Raw genomic sequence first — 15186 nt, 5'->3', positions numbered from 1 at the left:
AATCTATGAAGAAAATGCCTAACCATACACTGTAAAAAATAATGAACAAAGCTTATGGGACTGAAAAGTGAAGCCAGTGCGAGAGTGCGGTCCGTGTACTTGGTGGCCAACGGATTTTCGTTTTGAAAGGAAAAAAACAAAAACGAAAAATGGCCAGTTTCCCAATTACCATTAGTAAATAGGAAAACAAAAAACGGAAAACAACCCATTATTCGTTTTTTGTTTTGATATTAAAAAACAGAAAACGAAAAACAATCTCGTTATCCGATTTTCTTTGATGTATTTGTAGATGGAACTGGGAAATTAAAATCTGTGTATAAATCTTATTCCTTTGTCAGTACCCTATCCGTACCGCCTGTAAAATCCGTTCTGTGCACTGCCTGATCAGTTCTACGCTTGCGCGAACACCGGCAAACTTCACAGCTCTATGCACGCATTGGCCTAAGGATGTTTGGACATTCCCGGTTACCGGAAGAAAACATTAGACAGTGACAGTAGACCGTTATGATGGCAAAGATGAAGTTTACAAGGTGTTTGCTGGAGTTGCCTAAAGTATCTGTTAATGATATACGGAGGGTCGTCCGGCCATCCAGTACAACACCATGTAGCAAATTAAATAAAGGCTTCAAATTTTACGTTTCGTCATTTCTTTGCAACTTTGAAGGTAATTTGCTAACGCTAGCTAGCCTGAGCTAGAAGCCTTGCTTTGGTGTTATAAGTCATGACTCCGTCCTGCTTCAGGTTAACCATGTTTTAAATAAAGTTTAAGCATGTGTATACCTCTCACTGTGTTTGTACTTTTATGAAAGTATCAGGTAAAAACAGGGCTACAAATGAGATCTCTGTGAGAGACCAGCTAACTCCTAGCAAACTATTATGTAGCTCAATGCTGGACATTTCACCCCTAATTCCGGTCACTTTACTGTATTTGTATTTGTTTAGTATTTGGTTTAGAAGCCTTTATTGGTGATTTTTTACAGTACAAAGTCCTGCTACATACGTACATAGCTAGCTATATATGCTCCGCTATGTCGCGTTAGCATGCAGCTACAATAGTTAGCTATGAGTATGCTGTTGGGACCGTCCAGGAGTGAGTTAAACATTATCTTGTCAAACAAAGGATTTCCAGCCAACATGTGCTCAGAGACAATGGGCCTGAGACAAAGAAGGCCTACTTGGAAAATTCCGATCCAGGTCTCCTCAGGAAAGATGGTTCATCACCCATTTTCTAACAACGGCCTGCATGCAGACCTTGCAGCCTAAAAGTCGCACCTAGGTGTTACTGCACAAAATGGCCGAAACACCAGGAGGTCCTGCATTCCCATTGGTTCAGAGGTACCATAAAACCAGCATGGAGCCAGGTCTGGTGACCTGAGCTATAAAACTCCATGTCACCCCCCACTTCTCGTCTTTTGCCCTGTGACTTTGGTCACTACAGCATGACACACAGAAACAAATGCTTTCCACCTCAACTCCAGTTGACGACAGGTCAGCACTACAAGTTTGTGCTAAAACTTCCATTTTTGAAACTAAGTGGACTTAATTTCGGTGCTGGGAGCACCGTGGATCCTCTGAAACCACTCGCCAGTGTTTTCATATCTGCAGGAGAAGGAAACAACGTTTTTCATCTCAAGTCGACTCTAGCTCCCTTCTTTCTGCCATTTTTGGAAGGAGAGCTTCCTCTGATCTGCTGACGAGTAGACACGGACCCCCGTTTCTTTCGTGGAAACCTACGGACAAACGGACTGAACACACAGTAAGAAGGCTTACGTCTGGGCAGAGATAAATAGTGTGTTTTATTAATGAGTAATTTGCTATTGCTGCTACTTTGTGTTACCATTAATGTGATCTGATTAATACAGCGCTACTGCTGCGCGTGTAATGTATTAATCTAGGATTGTGACCGCTGAGTCAAATCTATTCTGTGAATGTACTCTGATCACGGTGCATTGTTGATATGTTGTGTTGAATATGTAGCTAGCTTGTTCAGGCTGTAAATGCTACTTTCTGCTTCTCCCACTGCTGAGGAGTTTTAGGTACTGTTAGATCCAAGTATATATATATATATATATCTTTCTTTCCTACTTCTCTAACCTTTCTCTTACACACACATATATGAACACATAGCTAGTTACACACACGCGCTAAGGTGAACAGCTGGTCAAACAGCGAGTCACATAAACTGCAGAGCGCACACCGCTCCACAGTTCTGCGCTCCTGTGTCTCCCTCTGGTCAGCCACACGTGTGCAGACACGTTAGCTTAGCAGCTAGCCTATTGTTGTTAGCACATAGCTTAGCCTGAATGAGCTAACGGCTAATCTTAGGCCTAGCCTATCAATACCGCCCTCTTGGGGTGAAACAGTTTTGTGCAGCTCACAAGAGTAGCCATTTTTGTAGTCTTTGGCTAGACTACACCTCGTCACCCCCTACTCTTTCACACTCACTCTCTCACACCCACACACACACACACACACACACACACACACACACACACACACACACACACACAGAGGGTCTCCCACATGCTGTTTTGTTTTGCTTTGTTTTGTTGTACTTAAAAGAAACGTATATTGGTTTTAATTGATCAAAGGATTATTGATTGGCCATTGATAATTTTGAAGTTAATAAATTCTACTATACGTTAATTAGCAGTTGTTTGTGATTATTTGTGTATTATTGTATTAATTGCTGGTTAAACACAGGTCAGTGCTCGGATTTCACCCTTCCACTGACAAATGAGACTATTCCACAGTTCAATATTGGCCCCTGAAGTTCCAGGGTGGTGCCCCGTTTTGATTGTTTGTTGATTTGATAAAGTTATTAATAACCATATTCATAACTTTATTAATATTGATAAACATCTTTGATAATATGCCAATAATCTGATCTGTACCCCTACGTGTACCCAACATAAATAGTGCCCCGTGTGAGGCCTGTTAGATACCAGCGTTATTACAATAATTATACATAATAATTCATAAATTTTAATTTTTAAACTTAATTTTTTTTGAAAAAGAAATTTTATTTTTGAAAATTATTGTTTTTGGAAACATTAACGCCCATGCGAGCGTTGAATATCTGCTTTATTGCAACAATTAGGCAGAATTGTCCATTATTTTTAATCATTTTTTTGAAAATTTTTATTTTTGAAAATTAATTTTTCTGTAACCTGCCAAGCATACATTCAGTTGTGGTTTGTGAATTTTCAGTGTGTACATTGGTTAGATTCTTTGTTGTCTAGATAACAACATTTTCGCGTTCTCTACTTGATCTTGAAATCCTTGACAGGATTAGGTTGTAGTAATTAGCTTAATTAGCAGTCAACACTTAAAACTAAAAGAACTACAGGTTGAGCCTTTCACCTGTGTTACTTGTATCAACTTTTTCACAGTTAGTTCCCTTTGTCACCACAAAAGGAATTTAGCCCTGGTAGCAATCTGTTTACTAAAGAGGTAAAAATGAGTTGCTTTGATTACCAGAGGCTGGGAGTGAGAACTTCCAATGAGCCAACCGACACAGTCCTGCAGAATGTGGTCGTTTGTCTCATCCTAGACTCCTCAGAGGATAGGAATAACCTTGAAGGTTATGAAGCTACCTGCGATGAGATACTCCAGGAACTGTTAGCTTACATTGCACAGCCGTCTTGGATGCTAAAAGCTTCCATACAAGGCTTGCTTGGTCAATTGGTGCTCATCTATCAGAGCAGAGCCCATCGGCAACGCGCTGTCCTCCAAGCACAGCTCGCACAGCTGCAGACCAGCTATGAAGCTGAGCAGCGCAAAACGTCGTGGCTTAGACAGAGAGTCCAAGCCAGGCGTGATGAGATCTCTCGGTTAGAGGAGAGCCGTGACGATCTGTCAGCACAGCTCCGGCGTGCTGAGCAAAGAACAGCGTTCTATTCTCCCCCTCACAGGAGAGACCATTCCCTTTCTCCTCCTCCTTGGTCTCCTCACAGTCAGAGACACTTTTCTTCTTCGCCACCTCGGCGAGAAACCCACTTGTCTTCTTCCCAGAGAAGAGACCGTTCATCTTCTTCTTCTGGTTCTCCTCCTCGGAGACACCAGTCTTGTTCTTCTCCACCACCTCGGTGGAGAAAACCCTTTTCCTCACCTTCCCAGAGGAGAGACTCTTCTTCTTCTTCATCTCCTCCCCCTCGGAGGAGAGAGTACCACTCCCCTGCCAAAAGGGGGAGGGATCTCTTGCAACATCAGAGAAACACAGGTAGAATCAGAGTTCCGTCCACTGACAAACGATACGAGCCACAAAGCTCGCCATCCCGCTTTGATCAGACTCCATCCCCACTGCCAAAGGGGAGGAACCGTCCTCACCTGAGTGACTATGATTCTTCTGATGTTTCGAACGGCCCCCGCTGGCTCCGAAAACATGATCTGAGCACTCGCCAGATCGAGCCTTGGCTGCATGATCCTCTCCGACTCCGAAAGAGTGTCCAGTTTGACCCAACGGAACGGGTAAGTATGCTGACACCTTCGCACGTCCAAGAATCACGTGATTCTGCCTTTGACCATGACCCTCCTACCACATCCAACGGTCCAGCTGACCTGGATGAACCTACTTGGCTCCCCTCGGAGCCTCCAGTCACTTCGGTCTACTCAGAGACCAGGGCTAGCAGCCTAGTGAACTCCAGTAGGGAGGTGTCAGAGCTGGTCATAATTGAGAGTTATCAAGAGCCTCTATCGGCCCGTTTGCTGGAAACAGGTGCTCCACTCTTCAAGGAGACACCGCAGCTAATTTCTGATTGCAAAATCCTGCTTCCTGAAGAAAACAGATCTTCTCCACTCGTTAAAGAGGAAGAAACCTTCCAAACCCTGTGCGGTTACAGTGGATCGAAACTTTCATCCACCGCGATGGATACTTTGTGTAGCTTAAAGCCACACTCTGCCTGGACTCCGCCCCCACGAAAGAGGGAGGGAGCTCCTGATGACTTGGACAACACCCGTTCATCCCCAAAACAAGGTCTGTATTCAGCAGAACCAGACCAGGGAGGGGACCTAGAGGAGCCCAGAGTGCTCCCTGAAACCATGACGCCTAGTGCCTCACAAGCCCCTCCCCTGACGTCCTGTGGAGACCCTGCCCACAAGGGCAAAGCCCACGGTACAGATACCACAGCAGGGGCAAAAGGGGGTGTCGCCACCCTAGCCCTGCTGGACTGCATCTCCAGGAAAAGTCAGACACATTCTAACACTTTAGCAGAAGTCATTAAAACAATGCTCCCCCACAGTACACAAGTACTAGCTGTAGCATTCAGTGGTAGCATTCCCAGCTACCTGCCAGATAAATCGCCCATCACAAAACCTGTTTTGGTCGATATCACACCCCAGAGGATGACTCTTGTGCATCCTATTCACATCTGTGTAAGTGACACAGATGGCTTGGACACCAGTCACAACCACTGGAGACCGGGCCCACTCACTGACTGCCACCGTGGACACAGTCAGGCTCAGGTCGACACCCTGAAGCCACTTGATCCTGCAGGCAGTCTGCCAGCCCCAGACGGACAAGTCACCGTCATTCATGAGCAAATGGCCATGATTCTTCCAGAGCCTGATCCTGGCTCTGACTCTTCCTTGCTGCCAGCGAGCACACAGCTGCCGCAGTCTGGCAGCCTTGATTTTTCCAACCCTCACAGGCCTTTCCTTTGCTCGCTGAACAACAGCGATGCACCGCACTGCCCCTGTATGGTTGAAGGTGCACCCTTTTATGGCGCCACACGCACAGATGTGCCCATATCACTTTGGCCAAAGAACCCTGCCGTCAGGCCAGACTTGCACCATTTCTTGCGCCCACCTGATCCGCCTCCAGCTTTTGCACAGCAAAACCACTGCTTTCCTTCAGAGTCCCAGCAGACTCTCCTCAAGGTGGCTGGAGCAGGCGCCTTCTCTGTACTCCAGGGAAAGGGGGTCCTACACGTATGTCCCCACCTCCAGGTAAACTTGATCGGCCCAGTTACCAGAACTGGGCGAGGTAACCAGTACCTCCTCACTGTCACGTGCACTCTCACCGTGTGGGTTGAATGCTTCTCATTACCCAACTGCACAACCATGACAGCCGCGTTTCTGCTTCGGAACCCCACGTTCAGCCAGACCGACTCAACAGGCGGTCCTCACGCCCAGGAAAAGGGGAGGGAGGCTTCCCCCCCAAGAGGATAGAAACGCAAACCAGTTGAGTCATAGGAATAGCTGCATGCTCTCACCTCACTCTGTTGACATGCACTCCCATCCTAAACTTTTCCAAACAGTAATCAAACTACCTCAAAGCTTCGGTAGTAAAATTATTTTCAGGATAACATTTTACTGTTACTTTCCATTCTGCTCCTAAAAAACACTGTTCGTGCTTTAGACTGTCAGATGTCACAGAAAACACAATCCAGGTGCGAGTAGCGAGAGATTTAATGCGAAGCATCGGTAGAGAAAGGAACTCTTCGGTCAACAAACTCGAGCCTTGAAAGGATGCCAGCCGGCCTGGTGTCCAGGGACCTCGGTGTAGACCCATAAATCTGCTACTAACCGTATTGTGCAATCTTCACAGGTACATCTGACGTATAGTCTTGGCAGTGCAATTCCAAATTTCGATAGCTCATAAGAATGAGAGATAGGACTCATTTTTAACCTATGCATCAGAAGATAGAATGTATACAGACTAGAGTCTGTATTGAGTGTTTGTTTTGACAGTAAAACGTACATGCACACAGTCACATGTACATACACTGGCTAACCCCAATTCTTTTCTGGAGTGAACCTGTTAACCCCTAACTACTTCACTTTTCTTTCCTATCTTCCTTCATTTTTTTGTTTCACTATATTTTGAGTTCATGTCATATTGAAACAGCAGCAATGATTGTACAAGGGATGATTCATTGTTTATTATTTGAAGGATTGTGTTTTGTTTAAACATGTTTTGTTTAGCTACAGTTAGAAGTCATCTGCCCAGATGCTGCCTTAGCCTACTGTCTGCCCAGACACTAGCCTCAGCCTCAATGAACAATATGAACTTGTGAACTGTTTCCCATTCTCAGGAATGCAAGGACTATGTACTATCAGTTTAACCCTTTCTCCCATGAACTGTTCGGTCCGTGGTTGCTCCGAAAATCGGGGTTCAACCCGCTCTTCAGACCAAAAGGGGGACTGTTGGGACCGTCCAGGAGTGAGTTAAACATTATCTTGTCAAACAAAGGATTTCCAGCCAACATGTGCTCAGAGACAATGGGCCTGAGACAAAGAAGGCCTACTTGGAAAATTCCGATCCAGGTCTCCTCAGGAAAGATGGTTCATCACCCATTTTCTAACAACGGCCTGCATGCAGACCTTGCAGCCTAAAAGTCGCACCTAGGTGTTACTGCACAAAATGGCCGAAACACCAGGAGGTCCTGCATTCCCATTGGTTCAGAGGTACCATAAAACCAGCATGGAGCCAGGTCTGGTGACCTGAGCTATAAAACTCCATGTCACCCCCCACTTCTCGTCTTTTGCCCTGTGACTTTGGTCACTACAGCATGACACACAGAAACAAATGCTTTCCACCTCAACTCCAGTTGACGACAGGTCAGCACTACAAGTTTGTGCTAAAACTTCCATTTTTGAAACTAAGTGGACTTAATTTCGGTGCTGGGAGCACCGTGGATCCTCTGAAACCACTCGCCAGTGTTTTCATATCTGCAGGAGAAGGAAACAACGTTTTTCGTCTCAAGTCGACTCTAGCTCCCTTCTTTCTGGCCTTTTTGGAAGGAGAGCTTCCTCTGATCTGCTGACGAGTAGACACGGACCCCCGTTTCTTTCGTGGAAACCTACGGACAAACGGACTGAACACACAGTAAGAAGGCTTACGTCTGGGCAGAGATAAATAGTGTGTTTTATTAATGAGTAATTTGCTATTGCTGCTACTTTGTGTTACCATTAATGTGATCTGATTAATACAGCGCTACTGCTGCGCGTGTAATGTATTAATCTAGGATTGTGACCGCTGAGTCAAATCTATTCTGTGAATGTACTCTGATCACAGTGCATTGTTGATATGTTGTGTTGAATATGTAGCTAGCTTGTTCAGGCTGTAAATGCTACTTTCTGCTTCTCCCACTGCTGAGGAGTTTTAGGTACTGTTAGATCCAAGTATATATATATATATATATATCTTTCTTTCCTACTTCTCTAACCTTTCTCTCACACACACATATATGAACACATAGCTAGTTACACACACGCGCTAAGGTGAACAGCTGGTCAAACAGCGAGTCACATAAACTGCAGAGCGCACACCGCTCCACAGTTCTGCGCTCCTGTGTCTCCCTCTGGTCAGCCACACGTGTGCAGACACGTTAGCTTAGCAGCTAGCCTATTGTTGTTAGCACATAGCTTAGCCTGAATGAGCTAACGGCTAATCTTAGGCCTAGCCTATCAATACCGCCCTCTTGGGGTGAAACAGTTTTGTGCAGCTCACAAGAGTAGCCATTTTTGTAGTCTTTGGCTAGACTACACCTCGTCACCCCCTACTCTTTCACACTCACTCTCTCACACCCACACACACACACACACACACACACACACACACACACACACAGAGGGTCTCCCACATGCTGTTTTGTTTTGCTTTGTTTTGTTGTACTTAAAAGAAACGTATATTGGTTTTAATTGATCAAAGAATTATTGATTGGCCATTGATAATTTTGAAGTTAATAAATTCTACTATACGTTAATTAGCAGTTGTTTGTGATTATTTGTGTATTGTTGTATTAATTGCTGGTTAAACACAGGTCAGTGCTCGGATTTCACCCTTCCACTGACAAATGAGACTATTCCACAGTTCAATATTGGCCCCTGAAGTTCCAGGGTGGTGCCCCGTTTTGATTGTTTGTTGATTTGATAAAGTTATTAATAACCATATTCATAACTTTATTAATATTGATAAACATCTTTGATAATATGCCAATAATCTGATCTGTACCCCTACGTGTACCCAACAATGCTAACGTTAGATTGTAGTGGAACGAAGCAGCACTTTCTAACGTCAAAAATCGCGGACCAAACACTACACAATCGGACATGTTTCAGCAGGAATGTGACCCGGAAATGGGGAGAATTTAACAACATTGCCAGCTAAGATGACCGTTAGCATGTAGCTACTATAGTGTTTACTGCCGTTAGCATGTAGCTACTATAGTGGTATACAGCAGTGGTGGCTGGGAGAGCTGTCATCCCATCTTCAAAAGGACACTTATGTACGTTTACACTTCATCGCATTAATAATAGACAGTCTATGGTTATTAGTCAAGACGAAGTATTAGGTAAAAACATTAACGTAAACAACACAACAACGATGTCGCTACACGGTTTTGGATCAGTGACAAGTTTCGAATGTTTGTAGCTATGACTATTGTATAATAAAGATTTAATAAAAAAAGATTTAATAAAAAAGTTGTAATGTTTGGTCGTAAAGTGTTGAGACATGTTACTTATATACAGTCTATCGTGCAGGCAGAACGGATCGTGTACCGACAGTTACAAATCGCACATGGACATTGTTAGTTTTCTACTACGTAATTATGCGCATGCACAGAACGGATCTTACAGGCGGTACTGGCCAATAAATGCTATTGAAGGGCGGGTCTTGGCGTGGCGGGAGTAACTTCCGGGTCGCGAAAAAAATACCAATGCAAAATTAAGGAATACGACTTATACACACGTATTTTAATTTCCGAGTTCCATCTACAAATACATCAAAGACAATCGGATAACGAGATTGTTTTTCGTTTTCCGTTTTTTAATATCAAAACAAAAAACGAATAATGGGTTGTTTTCCGTTTTTTGTTTTCCTATTTACTAATGGTAATTGGGAAACTGGCCGTTTTTCGTTTTTGTTTTTTTCCTTTCAAAACGAAAGTCCGTTGGCCACCAAGTACACGGACCGAGTGCCTTAAACCTGCATTTAATCTAATTTCCAGCAGGGGTCGACTCCCCTGGATGCAAAAAAAGGTTAGTTTCTATATCTTGGCTATACACCAACTGGTCAATCATAACAGAGAATTAGCATTGCATACCATGGCACTGTATACATTAAAGCAGCCATATTATGCTCATTTTCAGGTTCATAATTGTATTTTAAGGTTGTACCAGAATAGGTTTACATGGTTTAATTTTCAAAAAACACCATATTTTATATACCATATACCATATTTATTTTATTTTATTTTATTTCTTCTTCTGTACTATCTTTGATTGCACTTGCACATGTGCAGTAGCTCAGATGTAGATCATGTCAGCTAGCTAGCTCCATAGACAGTAAAAGAAAGGCTGTTTCTATAACTTCAGTCAGTTACAAGGCAGGATTAGCTGGGAGACTTCTAAATCAAGGCGCACATGTAAGTAGTTCTTTTGTAGATTATGGTGAACTTGTGTGTGTTGTAGCAATCCTTTGCTATTGAGAATGAGGTAGCATGCTAGCGTTAGCATGCTAGCATTAGCGTTAGCATGCTCGTTTCGGCTTGTGACGTCACAAGCCGTGCCGATTTTGAACAGCTCACCCAGAGACTGAAGGCAGGACACATTCAGAAACTGTATCTCACTCTAAACAGCATGGATGGATTTTTTTCAAAGTTTGTATGTGTGTGGAAGCACCAGAGACACAACATAACACCCCAAATCCCAGAAAAAGTGATTTTTTCATAATATGGGCACTTTAAAATAGCTGTGAACTTGTTTTTCGGTGTTGTCCATGTTTCTGTCTTGAACTTTGACCCTCTCACTGTATGAGTTAATTGAAACATTTTGTTGCCTAAAAATGTCTTCATGTTCAGCGTTATCCAAACTAATATAGCTAGCTACGGCAAGCGTTAGCTGGTAACTTAAAGGTGCAGTAAGTTATGCTGTGCGAAGATTGTTGATATTTGAACTCAATTGCCAAACAATTACAATCCCAGCCCTTCCGAATCTCCGCCCCCAGATTCATGGACGCACATTGCCATAGCGACCACTTCTGTTAGTGTCTCTGCTGAATAAACAAAATATGGCGATGAGTCGATTTTAGCTCACGTTAGGTTGTGGATTAGCAAAGTGTCGCTACTGCTGTAAAGCCAACCAGTTGGGAGCAGCCATCACAAACAATAGCAAACGGACAAGGTTAAACTGACCTGTTGAAAACTCCAAACAGTAAAACAGTGAAGCTCACGATATTACTCACTTGTCCATAACGACAAGAGCCCTCATCAGTTTTGATTTATTTGAAATCACGGAGGTTTCTGCGTTGAAAAGCCATACAACTTATTTTTTAGTTTGTATTCTTTTGTCCTTTTCTTCTTTTGCTGTTTCTCAGCCAACCGTTGTTGTTGATATCTCACAAATGGTCCTGGTCCCATTTTACATGTCAAACATCTGAAAATCCTCTAACCACTCTGGACAAATTCCAGCATGTCGACTACACCGCTGGATTCACGTGGGTATGTTGTACTACAAATCAAGACATTTTGTTAGTACCCAGACTTGAACTGCATGAGTTCTCAGTACTGGGCAACAGATCAAAAGCTGCCGCAGCATCTGCTGTCTACGAGGCAGGATTTTGTCACTGTGAGGTTTTTGATGAGGACACTTTATCACATAGACACCATTAAGATGACTTGCCACTGCCAAAATAAAAATACAATATAGAGTATACAACTAAGTTATTTTTGAGAAAAAGCTGAACACTCAGTATAGTATATCAGCATAGTTTAATTCAATCCATGTTTGTGGTATGTTTGATTCCAAATAGGCGTATCACTGTCAAGGTGTGACGAGACCTCGTCCCACAAGATCTCACGATGTTAAAATGTGACAATATTTCTCGTTAGTTATAAAGGAGAGAAGTCAGTCTCAGAAGTCAGTCTCAGTCAGAATAAAAGACTATTTTTCCAGTCATATTTCTTCATTGAAGTTTTCTTTAAAATAGTTTTAAAATCTCGTCTTTCCAAAATTTTCCAACCTCTTATTCTCATGAAACCCTTTTAAAATTAGGTGGAACATCTCAAAAGTACATTGTGACCAAACTAAATAAAAAAGTTATTTTCCTAAAAAATTGACATTTTGGAGATTTGTGTTTTCCACCATGCGGTGATATGTGCAAGATGACAGTCCCTCTGAAACAAATTCACATCACAAAAAAATAGATAAATAAATAAAAATGTTGTTTGGTTGTCAGTGTCACAACATATTGGGTTAGAGTGAGCAACTCAAACTCCAAAGAACAGCAAGAACTGTTGCAGAAGTGAGAAAGGGATGTTCCTCCAATTCTGTTATTTTACAGTTGATGCGTCAATGCTTACTCTGTTTGTTTTTGATGATGATTTCCCATGATAAATTGAACGTGCTGTATTTCCCAAGGTGCACAGCATGGGTCTGTTGCAAAGTGACAGGGAGTTTAAAGCTGCTAATGTTGCTGACAATGGAAAAATAATTTGAGCATTTGAGGGGATGACTGTTTGGCCCCTGAGAAGAGGTAAAGTGGCTGAAAGAGATTAACTGATCACAGTTGGAGGAAAAATTCACTGGAATATATTTTGTTTTCATTTTTCCAGGCATGTTAGATCTATGTGCTTATGTGTGTCTGTGTCCCTATCCATCTATCCACCTTTCTATCCATCTATCTTTTAATATATCCATCAAGGAGATAGAGCTCACTAGATAGCACAATATTATTATTATAACTTTATTTACAGACTCAAGGTCCAGATATAAAAGTACACATAACATATTACAGGAAGGGTACACACAAACATAAAAACATACAGACATACTGTCTACCACATATTACTTAAAGGGAACATACAAAACATACATACATACAAACACAAAGATAAGACAATAGAAGATTTAGCACATTCAACAACAGTTAGTTTTACTTTCTGTAGGTCATTTTGAAATTTTGCATGGACACAATACATTTTATTACGTGTGACGTGTACTGTAGTTAAAGCATTACAAGACCTTATAAATACAGTATTTTAATCAGTTCCACATACAAAGGTTAATAGATTTTACATTTTGGGAAATAAAGAGCGCCGGTTTCAGATTAGGATCTTATTCAGTATTCAGTATTACCCAAAGTCAGTATTAGAGGGGAAAAGTGGAATCAGTGCATCTTTACTGTGAACTGTCTAAAAACCATTGTGCATCTTTATAAGCCTTGTGTCACAATTATGACAATATGCCACCTGAATATGTTTGTTTTTCATATTGTATTTCTCTACTATGCATTTTGTTGTGACAACACACCAATGTCCTCTCTGCTGTTAGATAGTTAAAAAAAAACAATGAGTAAAGGTGGAAAATTAAGTTGAACACACATATTTCCCAAGAGAGTACACTCTGATTCTCCGTTTCCATAGCTCCAATTAACAGCTTTGGTACCAATTAGCAAAATCAAGCATTCCCTGACACAAAACCCATGGGGTTATCTGTGTCAAGGACTAGAGCTTGAGGTGGAAAAAAAAGATAGCAAACTAAGTGTGGGTCTCAGTTGGGAATAATTGGGGCGATGAGGTTAAATGTCTTTGTTGTATGTGTTTTTATTCTCTTTTGACAGTGGCGAAAACATCATTTCCAATGTTTTCTTCATATGTTTACACAGGATCTTCTATGCGCATACATGGTTTAAATTGCATTCCTGACTCTTTCCTATAAAACATAAAAAAACACTAACATGTGGAGCAGTTTTACTCTTGTGTGCTTTGTCCTCCACACTCTCTCCCAGATTCATCTCCTCTTAAGCATCCTGTTAGGATAATGAGCTGTATAGCACTAGATATGGCAGGAGTATCAATCTGAACTGCACAGACAACCTACAGGCCTTGCCCAAAGCCAACATGTTTATTAGAATGCCAGGGATAACAAATGACTTAACATGCGTCCCTCTTTAATAACCCTGCACACCTACAAGATAACAATAACAGAGATGCCACACTCAGTGCTCCTTAATTCAATTAAAAAAGCATGGACGATGAGCATGCCGTGTAAAAAGTAGTCCTTGAGGCAGTGATAAACTTCATAGCTCAACATTTCTGTGAAAGATGCCAGATGGACATTGTATGTGAATCCTGTGCTTAAGGGGAGGCAGATTCAGAACCAGTAAAGTCTCATTTCAGTAAGTTCTTAATTTTCCTCCACAGGACTATTGTAAATAAAGCTTCCGCTCACATTTTGTACTTGTGCATAACTGTTCATGTACAAACTGTGTGGCAAATGCATAGCTAAGAGTCTTTAGTGGCTTGGTCCATTCTCTCCTTGGTATGTAGCCTACTTCATACAGTATAAAGAGAGTTGAACTCACCCATAGGTTTGTTTGTTTCCTTTGCTGTAAATGGCTTATGTACTTCAATGTTTTTGAAACCCTATTATATATCTAAATAACATCTGCCACTCTATTTGATAACTTGACTAATATAAGGACAATATCCTATAGCTAAAATAGAAGACTACATACTGCTTAGTCACAGTCAGATGCTTTGAGACCCTGATAAAAGGCCACATAAGTAATTTGTTCAACCAGCAATTACTCATATTTACGTTTATAATGGCTCTGCCCTCTAGTGGCCGTAATAATTATGACGGGAGAAAAGCAGAAAGTAAGGTGACGAAGTATAAGAGCGCCAAATTCTGCATATGGAGGGTGGTTGGGGTGGTGGATGACAAACACAGGACTTTCATCCAGGATACCAGTGTTTGTGTGTAAAATTAAAGTAAACGGAAAGTTTCTTTTTACGGAAGAAATGGAACAAATGGAGCCACATCACGTTTTGCGTCATGTGCGTAACCAGAAGTGAAGTAATGTCAGATTTTAACCCAAACCACAATATTTTTCTAAATTTAAAGCGTAACTCTTGCCAAAATGCAACCTAGGGTCTTTTTGTGAATGTACCCAAGTCAAACTTTAATTTAAAAGCATAATTAGGACAGAAGCTCCACTTTTAAGATTTACCGTATTTTAGTTTTTCGGTTAAATGGCCTTTTGAATGATAGAGCTAGGGGACTTCTATGATAGCATCAAAATCGCTATTTTTAAAACACTAAGAAGGCTCAACACAACATGGAACTTTGCTTGAAGTATCCCCAGAGGCTCTACACATGAACATGAGCATTGAGAACATTATTTTTGTACACAGAGTTTACTAAAAAGAAAGGTTTTGAACAACTCACTGTAGCTGTTGG

At 41.8% G+C, this 15186-nt stretch overlaps 1 protein-coding gene and 1 long non-coding RNA gene across 3 annotated transcripts in view; both read right to left on the bottom strand.

Moving 5' to 3' along the window:
• LOC116054717 (protocadherin-9) overlaps positions 1-15186 on the bottom strand; it is a 219687-nt gene that overhangs the window by 140818 nt on the left and 63683 nt on the right. The gene's annotated exons all lie outside the window — the stretch shown is intronic.
• LOC118494730 lies at positions 6230-6682 on the bottom strand. Its single transcript, XR_004896901.1, has 2 exons — positions 6496-6682; positions 6230-6459 (listed from the first exon to the last, which is right to left on the bottom strand). It is a non-coding gene; the product is annotated as an uncharacterized LOC118494730 (long non-coding RNA).

This window comes from Sander lucioperca, chromosome 3, assembly GCF_008315115.2.
Source record: "Sander lucioperca isolate FBNREF2018 chromosome 3, SLUC_FBN_1.2, whole genome shotgun sequence".
Classification (NCBI taxonomy): Eukaryota; Metazoa; Chordata; class Actinopteri; order Perciformes; family Percidae; genus Sander; species Sander lucioperca.
This window is presented reverse-complemented; position numbering and strand designations above follow the sequence as displayed.